The 17,058-nt window shown below is 44.5% G+C and overlaps 1 long non-coding RNA gene across 1 annotated transcript in view; it reads right to left on the bottom strand.

Moving 5' to 3' along the window:
* Positions 1 to 16,059, bottom strand: part of LOC130708748 (uncharacterized) — a 30,639-nt gene extending 14,580 nt beyond the window's left edge. The window contains exon 1 of the long non-coding RNA XR_009009117.1: positions 15,139 to 16,059. This is a non-coding gene — a long non-coding RNA (uncharacterized LOC130708748). The remainder of the gene's footprint in view (positions 1 to 15,138) is intronic.
* Between the last annotated feature and the right edge of the window lie 999 nt (positions 16,060 to 17,058).

Genomic DNA, 17,058 nt, shown 5'->3' with positions numbered 1-17,058 from the left:
GCCATGAGAAAGGAGGATATCCTCCTATTTGTGACAACATGGATAAACCTTAAGTACATTATGCTAAGCAAGATAAGTCAGACAGAAAGTACTGAATGATATCATTTATATGTGAAATCTAAAGAAGTTAAACGTGTAAAAAAACAGAGTGAAATGGTCGTTACCAGGGGATGGGAATAGGGATAAGAGTGATGGTGTTTAAGGGTACAAACTTGTAAACAAGTAGTAAAGAAGCCATAGTGATCTAATGCACAGTATAATGAAATGAATAGACAATAATTTTGTACTATAATTACGTAATGTGAGAAATAATAGCCTCATTAGCAATCATACTACAATATATAAATGTTTCAAAGTAACATGCTATATAACTTAAACTTACACAATGTTGTATTGTCAAATTTATTCAATAAAAAATAAAAGTAAAAATAAAGTATCATTTGCTATTTGTTTTCTATATACCTTATACCTTTTTGTCCCTCAGTACTTGCATTATTGTCTTCTTTTGTGCTTAGTGGATTTTTTTGTAGTGCGACATTTTAATTTCTTTGTGGTTACCATAGGGATTACATTTAACATCCTAAGGTTGTAACACCATCTTAACTTCAATAACATACAAAACTGTTTCCATACAACTCCATTCCCCAACCCCTTTCAGTTACTGATGTCACAAAATTACATCTTTATGCACTGTGTGTTCAAAAACATAGGCTAATTTTCTATGCATTAGTCTTCTAAATCATGTAGGGAAAAAAAGTGGTATTGCAAACCACAGTTACAATTTACTAGCTTTTATAATTTCCCATGTATTTATCTTTACTATAAATATTTATTTCTTCATATGGATTTGAGTTAATGCCTAGTGTCCTTTCATTTCAACCTGAAGGACTCCCTGTAGCATTTCCTGCAGGGCAGGTCTACTGGTAATGAATTCCTTCAGCTTTTGTTTATCTGAGGGTGTCTTAATTTCTCTCTCATTTTTGAAGGACAGTTTTGGCAGATGAAGTATTCTTGGTTGACAAGGTTTTTGTATTTTTTTTCTTCTTCTTCTTGCAGCATTTTAAATATATCAACCCACTGTATACTGGCCTCTCAGGTTTCTGATGAGAAATCTCCACATGATCTTATTTAAGATCTCTTATGTGATGAGTCACTTCTCTCTTAATGCTTTCAAGACTCTCTGTCTTTGTCTTTGACAGTTTGATTAGAATGTGTCTCAATGTGCACCTTTTTGTGCACATTCTACTTGGTGTTCATTGAGCTTCTTGGATATTAATATTCATGTATTTCATCACATGTGAGAAGGTTTTGGCCATTACTTCTTCAGATAATCTCCCTGCCCCTTTGTCTCTCTGTTCTCCTGTGAGACTCCCACGAGGCATATGTCTGTCTTCTTTGCAGTATCTCACAGGTTCTGCAGGCTCTATTCACTTTTCTTCAGTTTTTTTTCTTTCTGTTACTCAACTCAATAATTTCAATCATCTTTTCTATAAGTTTCTTTCTTTTTCTTGCTTAAATCTGCTTTTGACTCCCTCTAGTGAATTTTTCATTTCAGTTATTGTACTTTTTGGTTCCAGAATTTTTTTTTAGTTCCTTTTTATGTCTTCTATCTCTTTACTGATATTTACAAATTATTCATATATTGTTTTCTTGACTTTGTTTTCATCTTCCGATAGCTCTTTGAGCATCTTTAAGACAGTTGTTCTAAAGTATTTTTCTAATAAGTCCACCATCTGGTCTTTCTCAGGGATGGTTTCTATTGATTTAATTTTTCCTTTGAATTGGCCATACTTTCCTTTTGTGTGTGTGTGCGCCTTGTGTGATATTTTGTTGAAAATCAGACATTTGAATTATATTGGTAACCCTGGAAATCAGATTCTCTGCCTGCTCCAGGGTTTACTGATGTTGTTGTTGTTTGGTGCCTTTGTGCCAAGGATTAGCCTGAGGTATAAAGTCAGGGTCTTCTCCTGTCTTTTCTGAGCCTGCACCTTTCCCTGGGTATACACAGTGACTTTCTATGGATATTCAATTGGTTTTGAATGTCCTAGTCCTTAAACGTCTAGTGCCCAAAAGGGGAGAAAGGGAATAAGGAATGAGGGAAGAGACAAGCTCTGGGTCTTTAAATCCCCTGTAAGTCTCTTCAGATGGTGGGACTGGAACAGTGGCTGCCCACCGCAGTGTCTGTGTCTCTGCAATCAGAAGCAGCAGCCAGAACACAGGTCCCTGACATGTGGAGGACAAGGCCCTTGCTGCTCACCCTGGCTCCCGCAAGCTGTGCACAGGCTGCTGCAGGTACACGTGCGTGGCTGCTGCAGTGGGGGGGGTGGTCGGTGACAGGGAGCCGCTGATGAGCCAAGAGGCGGAATTCACCAAGATTAACCACAGTTTACTGCCCGGGGCTTCCCCTGGAAGTTGCAACTTTTGAATAGACTGCAGAGCTCTAAAAGATTCTGCCAGTATAGTTGTCTAGGTAGGGAGATGGACTCCTGGCACTTCCTACTCTACCATCTTCCCTGATGTCACTCCACATGTGTAACTTAAAATTTCCCAGTAACCACTTAATAAAGCAAAAAGAAACAGATAAGTACTTTAACAATATATTTAACCTAGTGTATCAAAGATATGATTAGTCAGTATGTAATCAACATAAAAAATTTTATACCATCTTCAAAAGTGTGTATTATTTCATACTTCAGATGGTAAATTTTCAACAGTTTGAAATGTTGTACTACCAAAACAAAAATGTGTTTAACAGAAAAATATTTTATATTGCTTCAGTTTCTCAATTTAAATTTAAATTAATTAAATTTAACACAATTTAAAACTCAGCTCCTCAGTTGGAGTAGCCATGTTTCAAGTGCTCAGCAGCCATAGGTGGCAATGGCCACTATATTGAACAACCCAGCTCTAGACTCTCACCTTATCAAAAAAGGAGATTTGTGAAGTTAAGTTTGGTTTGGCTTTACTTTCTGTTCTTTACTGAAGGGCTTTCAGTTCCTTCTTTTTTCAAAATGCCCACTGGATTAGGATGGATCCTTCCCTTGCAAGGCAAGCATGAAATCTGTAGACACCTGGGAAGCCACTGTTGAAGCAGAAGCCTCCACAGGGAAACCCTGTAGCCATCCTAGAGGCTGCCATGCAGCAGGTGAGTGAGTTGTATCTTCCAGGCATAAGGTTCCAGAAGGGACTGGAGTCCACACAAGTCATTGGTACTTGTCTTCCATTCTAGAAGCAGCAAGGCTTTCACACTCAATCTAGCAAGGAGCCTGTCACTTCTGAATAACAGTGCTGGTAGCAGCTCAGCTTCATTTTACAACCCTGAAGATGTTTTGCTCTGTTTGGGGGGATCATGCTGTGAACATCCATGTGGAATCCCAGCTGCTTCCAGGAAAGTTGTTTATAATACTGCCGAATGGGCGAGACAAAGAGAACTTCTGCATTTTTTTTTCTTTTTAAGATAACTAACCCAATATGGTAAACCTCAGCAAATGCAGGTTAAAACCATAATAAGATAACATTTCACATGCATCGAATTGGTAAAAAAAAATTATCTTTTTCGGGACCTCCCTGGTGGTGCAGTGGTTAAGAACCTGCCTGCCAGTGCAGGGGACACGGGTTCGAGCCCTTTTCCAGGAAGATCCCACATGCCACGAAGCAACTAAACCCACGCACCACAGCTACTGAGCCTGCGCCCTAGAGCGCACAAGCCACAACTCCTGAGCCCGCGTGCCACAACTACTGAAGCCCGCGCGCCTAGAGCCCGTGCACCTCAACAAGAGAAGCCATCGCAATGAGAAGCCCACGCACTGCAACGAAGAGTAGCCCCCACTCGCCACAACAACAAAGACCCAAAGCAGCCAAAACATAAATTAATTTTAAAAAATTTATCTTTGTCAATATCAAGAGCTAGCAAGAATATGGAGTAAAAAAAAAATCTCATCCAGAACTAGTGGGAGTATAAATTAGTTCAACCACTTTGGAAAACAGTGTGAATCATCCAATAAAGTTGATGGTGCAGATCCCTCACCAGGTACATACACTAGAGAAACCGCGTGTGGATGAGGAGTGCCCCCAGAATGCTCACAGAGCACTGTTCATAATAGCGAAATGTCTGGACCACCCGAGTGTTCTTACAGAAGACTGGATAAACTGGATATATTCCACAACAAAACACTATACAGCTGTGAAAATTAATGAACTTAGGTGATGTACCTCAACATATGAGTGGTATCACAAATAGAAACTACAATCCAAGCAAGTCAGGAAGACTACACACACTTTGATTTCATTTATATGAAGGTCAAAAACACACAAAACTTGATAACGTGTCGGGGAACACTAAGAATGCGTTTAAGAACACATTCCTGTGTGGTGAACGTATAAAGAAAAGCAAGGCGTGGCTAACAGAAAACTCACAGAGAGTGATTACATTTGGGGGCTGGAGGAAGGGGCATGTGATCAAGGAGAGGACAGACTCAAGTAAGTATGTGGTTACGAATAGCAAGTTGTCTCTCTGCTCAATGATCTATTCCAAGATAATTATTGAGAGAGACTCTGAATTCACCAGTGAGGTGGCAGCATTACATTTTCAGGTTCTGCCTGGAAGACATTCCTGTAGGTGAGTCTTATTGCTCTGTCATGTGGCTGAATGACCTACTGACCATCTGTCATTATTTCAGGGAAATATTTGTTACAAGAGTTTTTTTGGGTAAAGATAGATGACCTTTCTAAATGTCTCATGTAAATGAGACATGTCCATATGTACCGCATCCTTTTATCCATTCCTCTGTCGCTGGACATTTAGGTTGCTTCCATGTCCTGGCTATTGTAAATAGTGCTGCAATGAACATCGGGGTGCATGCACCCTTTCAAATTATGGTTTTCTCTGGATATATGCCTAGGAGTGGGATTGCTGGGTCATATGGTAATTCTGCTTTTAGGTTTTTTTTTTTAATAAATTTATTTTAATTTATAAAAAGACCCAAAGGCTGTGTTGGGTCTTCCTTGCGCACGGGCCTTCTTTAGTTGCGGTGAGCAGGGGCTACTCTTCATTGCGGTGTGCGGGCTTCTCATAGCAGTGGCTTCTCTTGTTGCAGAGCACAGGCTCTAGGTGGGCAGGCTTCAGTAGTTGTGGCTTGCAGGCTCTAGAGCGCAGGCTCAGTAGTTGTGGCGCACGGGCTTAGCTGCTCCACAACATGTGGGATCTTCCCGGGCCAGGGATCGAACCCATGTCCCCTGCATTGGCAGGTGGATTCTTAACCATTGAGCCACCAGGGAAGTCCTGCTTTTAGTTTTTTAAGGAACCTCCAGACTGTTTTCCATAGTAGCTGTACCAATTTACATTCCCACCAACAGTGCAGGAGGGTTCCCTTTTCTCCACACCCTCTCCAGCATTTACTGAATATTACTCAGCCACAAAAAGGAACGAAATAGTGCCATTTGCAGAGACGTGGATGGACCTAGAGAATGTCATACAGAGTGAAGTAAGTCAGAAAGAGAGAAAAATAAATATATAATATCGCTTATATGTGGAATCTAGAAAAATGGTAGAGTTGAACTTATTTGCAAAGCAGAAATAGAGTCACAGCTGTAGAGAATAAATGTATGATTACCAAGGGGGGTTGGGATGAATTGGGAGATTGGGATTGACATATATACACTGCTATGTATAAAACAGATAACTAATGAGAACCTACTGTGTAGCACAGGGAAACCTACTCAATGCTGTGGTGACCTAAATGGGAAGTAAATCTAAAAAAGAGTGGATATATGTATACGTATGACTGATTCACTTTGCTGTACAGCAAGAAACACAACATTGTAAAGCAACTATACTCCAATAAAAATTAATTTTAAAAAATGAGACATGTCCATGTAAATGAACTAAGAGGCTTAAAAAATTACTGTTCAGAACCAAAACCTTTTTTTTATTGTATGATATGTATAAAAAGGTGCATATAAGACATCGCCATACAAGAATATAGAGTGGAGAAAAGACAGCCTCTTCAATAAGTGGTGCTGGGAAAACTGGACAGGTACATGTAAAAGTATGAAATTAGAACACTCCCTAACACCACACATAAAAATAAACTCAAAATGGATTAAAGACCTAAATGTAAGGCCAGACACTATCAAACTCTTAGAGGAAAACATAGGCAGAACACTCTATGACATAAATCACAGCAAGATCCTTTTTGACCCACCTCCTATAGAAATAAAAACAAAAATAAACAAATGGGACCTAATGAAACTTAAAAGCTTTCGCACAGCAAAGGAAACCATAAACAAGACCAAAAGACAACCCTCAGAATCGGAGAAAATATTTGCAAATGAAGCAACTGACAAAGGATTAATCTCCAAAATTTACAAGCAGCTCATGCAGCTCAATATCAAAAAAACAAACAACCCGATCCAAAAATGGGCAGAAGACCTAAATAGACATTTCTCCAAAGAAGATATACAGATTGCCAACAGACACATGAAAGAATGAATGCTCAACATCATTAATCATTAGAGAAATGCAAATCAAAACTACAATGACATATCATCTCACACTGGTCAGAATGGCCATCAAAAAATCTACAAACAATAAATGCTGGAGGGCTTCCCTGGTGGCGCAGTGGTTGAGAATCTGCCTGCCAATGCAGGAGACACGGGTTCGAGCCCTGGTCTGGGAAGATCCCACATGCCGTGGAGCAACTGGGCCCGTGAGCCACAATTACTGAGCCTGCGCGTCTGGAGCCTGTGCTCCGTAACAGGAGAGGCCGTGATAGTGAGAGGCCCGCGCACCGCGATGAAGAGTGGACCCCGCTTGCCACAACTAGAGAAAGCCCTCACACAGAAACGAAGACCCAACACAGCCATAAATAAATAAATTAACAATTGAAAAAAAAATAATAATAAAAAAAAAAAAATAAATGCTGGAGAGGGTGTGGAGAAAAGGGAACACTCTTGCACTGTTGGTGGGAATGTAAATTGATACAGCCACTATGGAGAACAGTATGGAGGTTCCTTCAAAAACTAAAAATAGAACTACCATATGACCTGGCAATCCCACTACTGGGCATATACCCTGAGAAAACCATAATTCAAAAAGAGTCATGTACCAAAATGTTCATTGCAGCTCTATTTACATTAGCCAGGACATGGAAGCAACCTAAGTGTCCATCAGCAGATGAATGGATAAAGAAGATGTGGCACATATATACAATGGAATATTACTCAGCCATAAAAAGGAATGAAACTGAGTTATTTGTAGTGAGGTGGATGGATCTAGAGACTGTCATACAGAGTGAAGTAAGTCAGAAAGAGAAAAATAAATACCGTATGCTAACACATATATATAGAATGTAAGAAAAAAAAAAGGGGTCATGAAGAACCTAGGGGCAAGACAGGAATAAAGACACAGACCTACTAGAGAATGGACTTGAGGATATGGGGAGGGGGAGGGGTAAGATGTGACAGGGTGAGAGAGTGGCATGGACATATATACACTACCAAATGTAAAATAGATAGCTAGAGGGAAGCAGCCGCATAGCACAGGGAGATCAGCTCGGTGCTTTGTGACCACCTAGAGGGGTGGGATAGGGAGGGTGAGAGGGAGAGAGACGCAAGAGGGAAGAGATATGGGAACATATGTACATGTATAACTGATTCACTTTGTTATAAAGCAGAAACTAACACACCATTGTAAAGCAATTATACTCCAATAAAGATGTTAAATTCCAAAAAAAAAAAAAAAATAGACATCGCCATATGGCCTTTAGCCATAGGTCTCATCCTGTGTGACAGAAGAGGAGACACAGAGGGGAGGGTGAGGTCAGGTGGCAAAATGGCAGACAGCCCTGACTCCTGGAGTGGAGAGGCTAAAGGCAGGTGTCCGAATTTCCTAATCCTCCCTACTAATCCCTTTTGAAGTTCCACCCTGTCCTAACATCCAGAATTGTCCCCATCCACATTTAAGCCAGGGTAGATATCTAAGCCTCCAAAAATTGGCATCAAACTGCCTCATGGACCAGACAAGTTTGGATCTGACAGCCAGACCCCCAGAACTGGCCGGCAAGTTGGGCAGGCTTGCTCGTCATTTCGTTTACCTCTCAATCACGCAGTCTTACATCTTAACGTGACTGAAACTTTCAGTTCCCACTGAGTATACTATTTTTTAAAACAGTAAAGTGAACTGCAGTAAACTCACCACCTAGCTTAAAAATAGGCTATCCCCAGTACGTTTAACTCCTGTACACTCTTCCCGTTACCTCCTTCCCTTCCCCACAAACAGAACCACTGTCCCCAACCACAGTTTCTGGCTCAGCAGGTCTGGGTGGCTGGAGAACGTGCATCTCTAACAAGTTCCCAGGAGATACTGATGCTGCTGGTCTGGGGACCACACCTTGAGAACCACTCCCTACAGCACACACCCAGGAACAGATTACTGGGCTGTAGGGTATGTACTTGTTCAGATTTTATTAGGGAATGCAAAACTATCTTCCAAAGTTGTACCAACTTACACTCTTGCCAGCAATGGGTAAGAGTGTCTGTTGCTGTAAATCCTTGTCAACACCTGAATATCATCTAACTTTAAAATTTGTGCCCATCTGGTATGTGTGAAATGGTATCTCACTGTGACAAATCTCTTTTTCCAGTCTGTAGTTTGTCTCTCATTCTTTATGGTGTTTGTTGAACAGAAGTTCCCTTATTAATATTAATGCAGCCAAATTTATCAGTCTTTTCCTTTATGGGTCATATTCTTTGTGTCTTATTTAAGAAGACCCCCCTACTCTAAAAATTTAAAGCTACTTTCCCACATAGTATTCTAAACATTTTATGTGTTTTCCTTTTACATAACAGTCTTTAATCTGCCAGGAATTGATTTTTGAGTATGGAGTAATATATGGGTCCAATTTCGTTTATTTTTCCCTCTTGAGATACAAGGATGACCTCTTGTCCAAGCACTATTTATTGAATATCCCATCATTTCCCCACTGATCTGCCTTACTGTCTCTATCAGAACTTAAGTTTCCTTATATGTCTGGGTCTACTTCTGGGTTTCTGTCTGTTCTGTTGAATTACTTTGAGTCAATAGCATACTCTTTTAATTATTTTAACATTATGACGTCTTATTATCTCATAAAGCAAGACCTCCTAATTTATTTTCTCCTTTAAAAAGCTTGCATATCTTTTGCCAAATTTATCACTAGGTAAATAATGTTTTCTGCTATTGTAAATTGTATCTTTTTTAAAAATTAAAATCTGCATAGTATACATTTTAAAAGACATTTAATATTTATCCAGAATTTCAGTTGCTATGGGTATGGTTTTTCAGAGCATCTAGGATGCCATTTTCTTTATCTTTCCTTAAACTTTAATTGCACTGATTTTGTCATACATAATAAAAATATCACTAGATCACTGCAGCATCTAATAAGGAGGATTCAAGTTTGAAAATATATTTCCTAAATCAGCTCTGTGACTGTTCTGACAAGTTCTTTCCTGAGAATCGACCACACATAGCTTTTGTCATTTCTCTCCATCAGAACGTGGTGGGGAGGAAACGTTAAGGTGGGCAGAAGGGGGATGGGGGATTCATAATTTCTATCTAACACAGATAACTTGGCCTAGAAAACCAAAATGGCAAAATATTGACAATGGGTGAATCTGGGTAAAGGATTTACAGGATTTCTTTGTACTATTCTTGCAACTTTCTAAGTTTCCAAAAAAAAAAAAAAAAAGTTAAATAGAAACCTCCAGGAATAACTAAAATCATAAAGCCGACCATGCTGGAGTTACAGCCACACCATCTTCTAAAGGATTCTTTCTGGTTCATGACCCTCCTAAGGGGGCAGTGAGCATGTGATATCCATGAACATTTCTCACCACAGCTAAAGGGACAACCCAAGGCTGGCCCACAAATTATGCCTAACAGGCTGGATGAAAAGGTGAAGTGGGCTGATGGGATGCTTCTCTATGGAACTGGAAAAGTGAAAGACTGAGCTAGTTACCAACAGAAGGTGGTATTGAAAAATGGTGATGTAGAGGGTGGAGAAACTGCCATGGACCCTGAGCAAGCGGAAAGTCCAGAGGAATCAAATTGGACAAGAGGAGGAAGCCAGCTGGTACAGGAACAGAAAGACTTACTCAGAGCCAAGTCACATTCACGGTCATACACTAGGGTGAGAAGCCAGGAATTCCTGCTGCAAAGATTCTCTAGAGCTGACCCAAATCCAAAACCCCAGACTCTAGACTCCATGTGGTCAGGCCTATGATGGCTCAGTTTCGTTTCATGGCCCTCAATGCTCCCCATAAATCCTTACTTCTGGTCTTTATTGCTTACAACCAAAAGAACCCAACTGCATCCCTCTAACCAATACTTTTCCCCATGAAATTGAAAAATACGTGACCTTTAATGATTTTGTATTCATTGTATTTATTTAATTTATTTAATGATTTATATTCATTGTATTTAACTACATCCTAACCAACCAAAAATTTGAAAACCACTCTTTAATTTAAAGCCAGCCTGGGGGCTTCCCTGGTGGTGCAGTGGTTAAGAATCGCCTGCCAATGCAGGGGACATGGGTTTGAGCCCTGCTCCGGGAAGATCCCACATGCCACGGAGCAACTAAGCCTGTGCGCCCCAACTACTGAGCCTGTGCTCTAGAGCCCGCGTGCCACAGCTACTGAAGCCCATGCGCCTAGAGCCCGTGCTCCGCAACAAGAGAAGCCACTGCGATGAGAAGCCCACGCACCGCAACAAAGAGTAGCCCCGGCTCGCCGCAATTAGAGAAAGCCTGCGTGCAGCAACGAAGACCAACACAGCCAAAACTAAATAGATAAATAAATAAAATAAATTTAAAGCCAGCCTGTCTTAGCTCAAGTTGCTATAACAAAATACCTAAACTGGGTGGCTTATCAACAAGAGCAATCTATCTCTCACGGTTCTGGAGGCTGGAAATCTGAGATCATGGTGCCACCATGGCCAAGTTCCAGTGAAGGCCCTCTTTTGGGACACCATCTGCTGACTTTTCAACTGTGTCCTTCTTGGCAGGAAGAGGGAGAGAGCTCTCTGGGGTCTCTTTTATAAGAACACTAATCCCATTTGTTAGGGTTCCACCCTCATGACCTAATCACCTTCCAAAGGACCCCACCTCCTAATACCATCACACTGGGGATTAGGATTTCAACATCTGAATTCCAGGGGGACACAAACATCCAGTCACCCTTTTACTAAATCTCTTCCCTCTCTAGCTTGCTTTCTTTACAGAGCCAGTTCTTCTCATGGAACCTACGTGAACACAGAGGGAGAGGCAGATGCTGGGTGGTCAGCTAGAGTCATCCACTAGCCTTCTTCTTTCCAGGAATGATTCAAATCTGTGCGTCAGCCTAGTGACCACACGTCATGGCTACCTCATGCTGCACCCGAGACACGCATGTGGACTGAACCTTTGACCTTCCCGTGCATCTGGCCAGGCCCTTCAGCTCTCACAGACTAGCTGCTTCCACCCTGCACAGCTCCTCCCATCACTAACCCTGAGAGTATGTATGATGGTCATAGACAAACCTAGAACTGTCCTCTCCACAGAGGTGGGAGGAGGGCTAGGAGAACACCTGCACCCATGGGCCCAAGTATACTTCTTCAGGCCAGGAACATCTTGTGTGCAGTAAACCCTTGGAGAGGACGTGTAGTTTCAGCTAGGTGTTGCTCATTTTTCATAGGACTGTGAGAATTAAGCTAATGTGCTGTTTCCACCTGGAAGCAGCTCTCTGCCACATCCCACAGGTTGCACAGGCCTTTCTCCCACCACAGGGTCCGAGAATGTAGTCTCTGGGGTCTTTGAGCTCTCTGATCCTTTTAAAGGTGTTTTTTCATTTCAGTGATGATCTGAGCGATGACTACCAGCTATTCTGGCTCCTCTGAAGATTGGGGTGCCTACGTCCCCAGCTGAGATTACTATCACAGTGCAGCTAAGTGAGCCAAAGGCAAATGCCAGGGTCTGCAAGAAGCTGGTCCTTTAAGAGGCACCGTACATTGTTCATGTTTGAGAAACTCTGGAGTAGCTTATTTAACTGTGGGAGATGATCTGCCCTAAGACCATGTACAATGTGGCCATTTGCAAAGGTTTCAGATGACTCCTCAGTGGTGAGGGTCCCCTGTCCCCTGACTCTCCCACAGGACTTGCTGGGTGAACTGTTCCCATTACAGCCCAGGGAGGTCCATCTCGACTCTTGCCAGCCTAGAGGTGGGTCAACTTTCCCCACAGGTGGTTGTGCACCATATTCCAGAAGTGGTTTTCAACCAGGACACAGTTGGGGAGTCCCATAAACACAGGAAGGAAACATGTCTGGCTCTCCAGCCAGATTGGCAAGACCTGAAACGTCCAGGCTCTTTGGACAATTTTTTTTTTTTTTTTTTTTTTGGCTGTGTTGGGTCTTCATTGCTACACGTGGGCTCTTCTCTAGTTGCGGCGAGCAGGGGCTACTCTTCGTTGCAGTGCGCAGGCTTCTCATTGCAGTGGCTTCTCTTGTTGCGGAGCACGGGCTCTAGGTGCGCAGGCTTCAGTAACTGTGGCACACAGGCTCAGTAGTTGTGGCTCGCGGGCTCTAGAGCGCAGGCTTCAGTAGTCGTGGCACACGGGCTTAGTTGCTCCGCGGCATGTGGGATCTTCCCGGACCAGGGCTGGAACCTGTGTCCCCTGCATTGTCAGGCGGATTCTTAACCACTGCGCCCCCAGGGCAGCCCCCAGATTTGCTTTTATAGACGTTCTTTGGCTCAGCCGAGCCCATTCTGTTGGGACTTCACTGGCCCCATCACACCCATTTCAGGGAAGCCTCCCGATGGCCAGCCAGGAAGGAGCCTTTCAAACTTACGCAAGGCACTTGCGCCTCCCCGGTTTGACAGGCACCCCCACACGGGATGAGCCTGTCGCTTGTGTGCTTAAGAAGAGGGGTTCACTGCTTGTGGTCACTCCCCCCCCCGACCACTCTTTTGAATATCCTGAAACAATAGGGATGAAGAATATCAATTAAGATTATTCCTAGGCTCCTGAATCTGCTGCTAAACACGTAAAACCCTGGGCAGAGAGGAGCCTCCGCCACTTGGCTGGGGCAGGATGAGGCAGGCAGGATGTCCAGCCAGCTCCTGAGGCCCAGGGGTCAGCCCCGGCCAAAGAGGAGACGAGCGGGCCCTCTCCCCACGCCACCCTCCCGCCATGACGTTACGCCTTCAGCCCCAGAATAGTAGAGGACGTTTGGGAAATTCACACTCTAAAAATATTTCCTTTTTTCATGTAGGCAAGATAACACAGGAGTGACAGTGGGTTACTAAGAATGCCGTTCCCTCATTATGTAACACGGACAAAAATAAAGAGTGTTCTGGGCCAAAAACAGGGCTGAGAAAGAGGAATGTGAATAAATAGCACTGACAAGTCATTATTTACTCAAACTGTCAAATGGCTGAAGAACTTAAGGAAAGTTCTGATCCACATGACACGTCACTGATCAGTCATGTGACTACGGAGGGAGCCCAGGTCAGCGTCCTGACAAGCGTTTGTAGCGGAGGCCGCGCAAGGAAAGGTAAGTCGCGCAGTGCACACTCCCTCCCCCGTCGTCAGCCAGCGGTAAGACTGCGGCTCCCTCGAGAGACTGCAGCCCATCCTGTGTCAGGTGACAGACAGGGTGCAGGTCGCACTGGAGCGCCCAGCCGGGTACGCTCGCTGGAGGCTGTCGTGCCGGCAGGTGGCTGGTTACGAGCCGCTGCCCCTCAGGGGTCAGAGCAGGGCGTCCAGACTCACCCCGGCTTTCACTGCCCACCGCCCGGGCTTCTCCAGGTCCTGCCAGCATCGCTTGCTGAATCTCTCACCCCCTCACCACTGTCGTGGTCAAGGCCACTGCTATCTCGTGCGGGCATCACCATGGCGACCACTCTAGTTCCTGACGGGCGAGTCTCATCTCGCACCTCTGTTCCTCCACTGAAAACCTTCCAGAGCTTCTCTGTTCTCACTCAACAAGCTCCAGACTCCCCAGAGGGGCAGGTGAGGTGCTGAACCGGCCGCCGCTTCCCTCTCTGCTCCAGCCACACCGGCATCGGGGCTGGGGGCCTCTGCAGATAAGCCTGCAGCCTGGAACGAGCCAGGACTCTTCCCAGGTTCCTGCCCCAGCCCTCCGCCTCGATCAAGTCTACTCAGCCTTTAACTGTAACTTCCTCCACGGAGCCGGGAGCCAAGGAGGGGGAAAGGAATCAAAAGAAAACCACTCGTTTGATGAGAGGGTAGGAGATTTTGAAGTCCCTCTCTTGTTGCGTCATCTCTATGAACACCGGCTGCTAGATGTGTCCTCACGCGAAAACCAGAGCTTGTAGCCAACAGCTAAGTGGTCATTCGTCCACAGCTGGGCCACTTAGTACAGCTAAGTGCCTGGAGCGTGCTGGGCACTTTTCAGATATTATCTTGTTTAGTTTTTGTAACACCCCATCTTGCAGAGGAAGAGGTTCGGCGTCTTGGGGCTGATAAAACCTGGGATTTGATCTCTTCTGGGCCAGGCCTGTGCTTCTGCCATCAGGCCCAGGGCCTACCAGCAACTAGAGGGGCACGCATCCATCTGGATGGCTTTTGAACGACACTTTTAGGGGTTGAACTGTGACCCCAGAGCCCGTCCAAAAAAGTAAGATATGTTGAAGTCCTAACCCCAGGACTTCAGACCGTGACCTTGTTTGGAAATAAGGTCACTGCAGACATAACTGGTTCAGATGAGGTCATACTGGAGCAGGATGGCTGGTGTCAAAAAAAACCAGACTCACAGTGGGGTGGAGGGACACTGCCATGTGATGACAGAGGCAGAGACAGAAGCGCTGCAGCTGGGAGCCAAGGAACAAGGACGCCAGCAACCACCGGCAGCTAGAAACGGGCAAGGCAGGCTCCTTCCCTACACGCTTCAGGGGGAGCACCGTCCTGCCAACACCTTGATTGCCAACTTGGAGCCTCCAGAACTGTGAGACAATAAATTTCTGCCATTTTTATGCCACCCAGGTTGTGACACTTTGTTACCGCAGCCTTAGGAAACTAATACAGTGGCGAATTCTCTTTTTCTCTCCTGGGAAATACTTTTTATCACAGGCCTGCTCAGTACTACAGACGGTCAACTCACCAGCTTTGAACCCAACTAACAGCATCTGTAGCACCAGCCGGCCCAGTCTGCACGAGGCTCCCTCACAGGCCATTCGTCTACCTTATTCTGGGACAAAGATGGAGACAAACCTGCAAACTTAAACAAAAAATAAACATTCTATCATGGTTTTGCATGAAAAAAAAAATCGAGCTTTTTTTTCCCAATCTGATAGGGCAGATATGTACCTTCCTTTGAGAGGCTCACTCAGCCGGAAAGCCGCAGAGGGAAACGTGCCTCTGAGTCGACATTAAGATCTCCGCCAGGAACTGCCGAGGTCAGCCTCGGGGAGGGGACGAGAGGGGCACGTCCCCAGAGACCCAATCCGAGACTGAGCCACATTCCTGTCCTCTCCAGGTAGAGGCCAAGTAGGGGCCTTCGGTCCGGCTGCCTTCCTTGGCAGGTAAGCTCAGCCCAGGGTGATCCCTGCAGTAGGCGAGCCTTCATTGGGGAATTTATCCACGACCACCAGTCAGACATCGCAAGCTCCCAGGGGAAAAACTGCTGGCAAAGAAGTTGTGTTAATATGAACTAGCTTTATTTTGTATTTCAAGAATTAGGCCAGCCCACTTTCACAGGCTGATGCCAAGCTCCACTTCTCAGAGCTAGAGAAATGCTGGCAGCAGCCTTTGGCTTTCAGGAGCTAATATCCTGCGACACTCTGGTTTTATTATGGTGCCCAGTGACAAAGAAATCGAGTTGAGAAGATTCAAACACAACAGTTTTGCCACTGAGATGCATTCATTCATTCACTGTTTGCTGAATGCCAAGTCCTATCCATTACCCTGCATGCCCAGAAGAAAGGCGCAGGCAGCAAGAGCGGGTTACAGATGGCCTGAAACAGACTAAACTGGCTTCGTGCTCTCGCCCTCTTCCTCATCCCACCCTCCTGCCCCTACCCCGTCCTCCAGTTCCTGGCAAGGAAGAGTACACAGCAACCAAAACCCCATCTGGTTTAGGGAGGAAGTGTTAAGTGCACCCACCGGTTGGAGGGGACACGAATCTTCCCCTCCCGGTGGTCACCTCTGTTCTTTCCCAGTAAGAACTGTATTACCTCTCTGACTGCATTTGTTACTCTGCAAGCACAGATACACACCAGTCAGTGCTTAGGCTGCATCTTACTCAGTGTCTAAATGGCATTTGACCCAGCTGATCAACTCCCTCCTTCAATTTTTTTTTTTTTCTTGGCTTCTAGAACATCACACTTCTGGTTTTCCTTCTACATCAGTGGTTACTCCTTCTCCGTGTCCTCTGGCCGTCCTCCTCCTCCTGTTATCTGGTTCAATCCCCAGACCATCTCTCTGCATTGTGTTCACTTCTGAGTGGTCTCATACTGTCCTATGGCTATGGCTTAAGTACTGTCTGTATCTAAATTTCCCAATTTATAGCACAAGTGCTAACCTTTTCCTTAAACTTGAAACTTACACAATCACTTCTAACTGTATTAGTTATCTACTGCTGTATAACAAATGGCCCCCAAATTCAGAAGCTTAAAATAACAAACATTCTCACGGTTTCTGAGGGTCGGCAAACCACGAGCAGCTTAGCCTGGCAGTTCTGGTGCAAGGTCCCTCAGGAGGCTGCAGTCTTCTGAGACTGGGGAGAATCCACTTCCAAACTCACATGGCTTCCGGCAGGAGCCCCCCCTTCCTCAGGATGTGGGCCTCTCCCTATGGTTGTTTGTGACCTGGCAGTCGACTTCCCCCAGAGTGAGTGATCCGAGAGAGAAAGCCACTCTGAGACTAATGTCTTTCCTAACCTAATCTTGGGAGAGACATACCAACACTTTTTCCGTGTTCTGTTCATCACAAAGCCCAGCTCTGGTACAATTTTTTTGGGGTGGAAACTACACGAGGGTGTGAATACCAGGAGGGAGGAGGTGGGGAGCCACTGCGGCCATCT

Source organism: Balaenoptera acutorostrata, chromosome 8, assembly GCF_949987535.1.
Source record: "Balaenoptera acutorostrata chromosome 8, mBalAcu1.1, whole genome shotgun sequence".
Taxonomy (NCBI): Eukaryota; Metazoa; Chordata; class Mammalia; order Artiodactyla; family Balaenopteridae; genus Balaenoptera; species Balaenoptera acutorostrata.
Note: the sequence above shows the minus strand (reverse complement) of the source record. Positions and strands in the feature narration are given on the sequence as shown.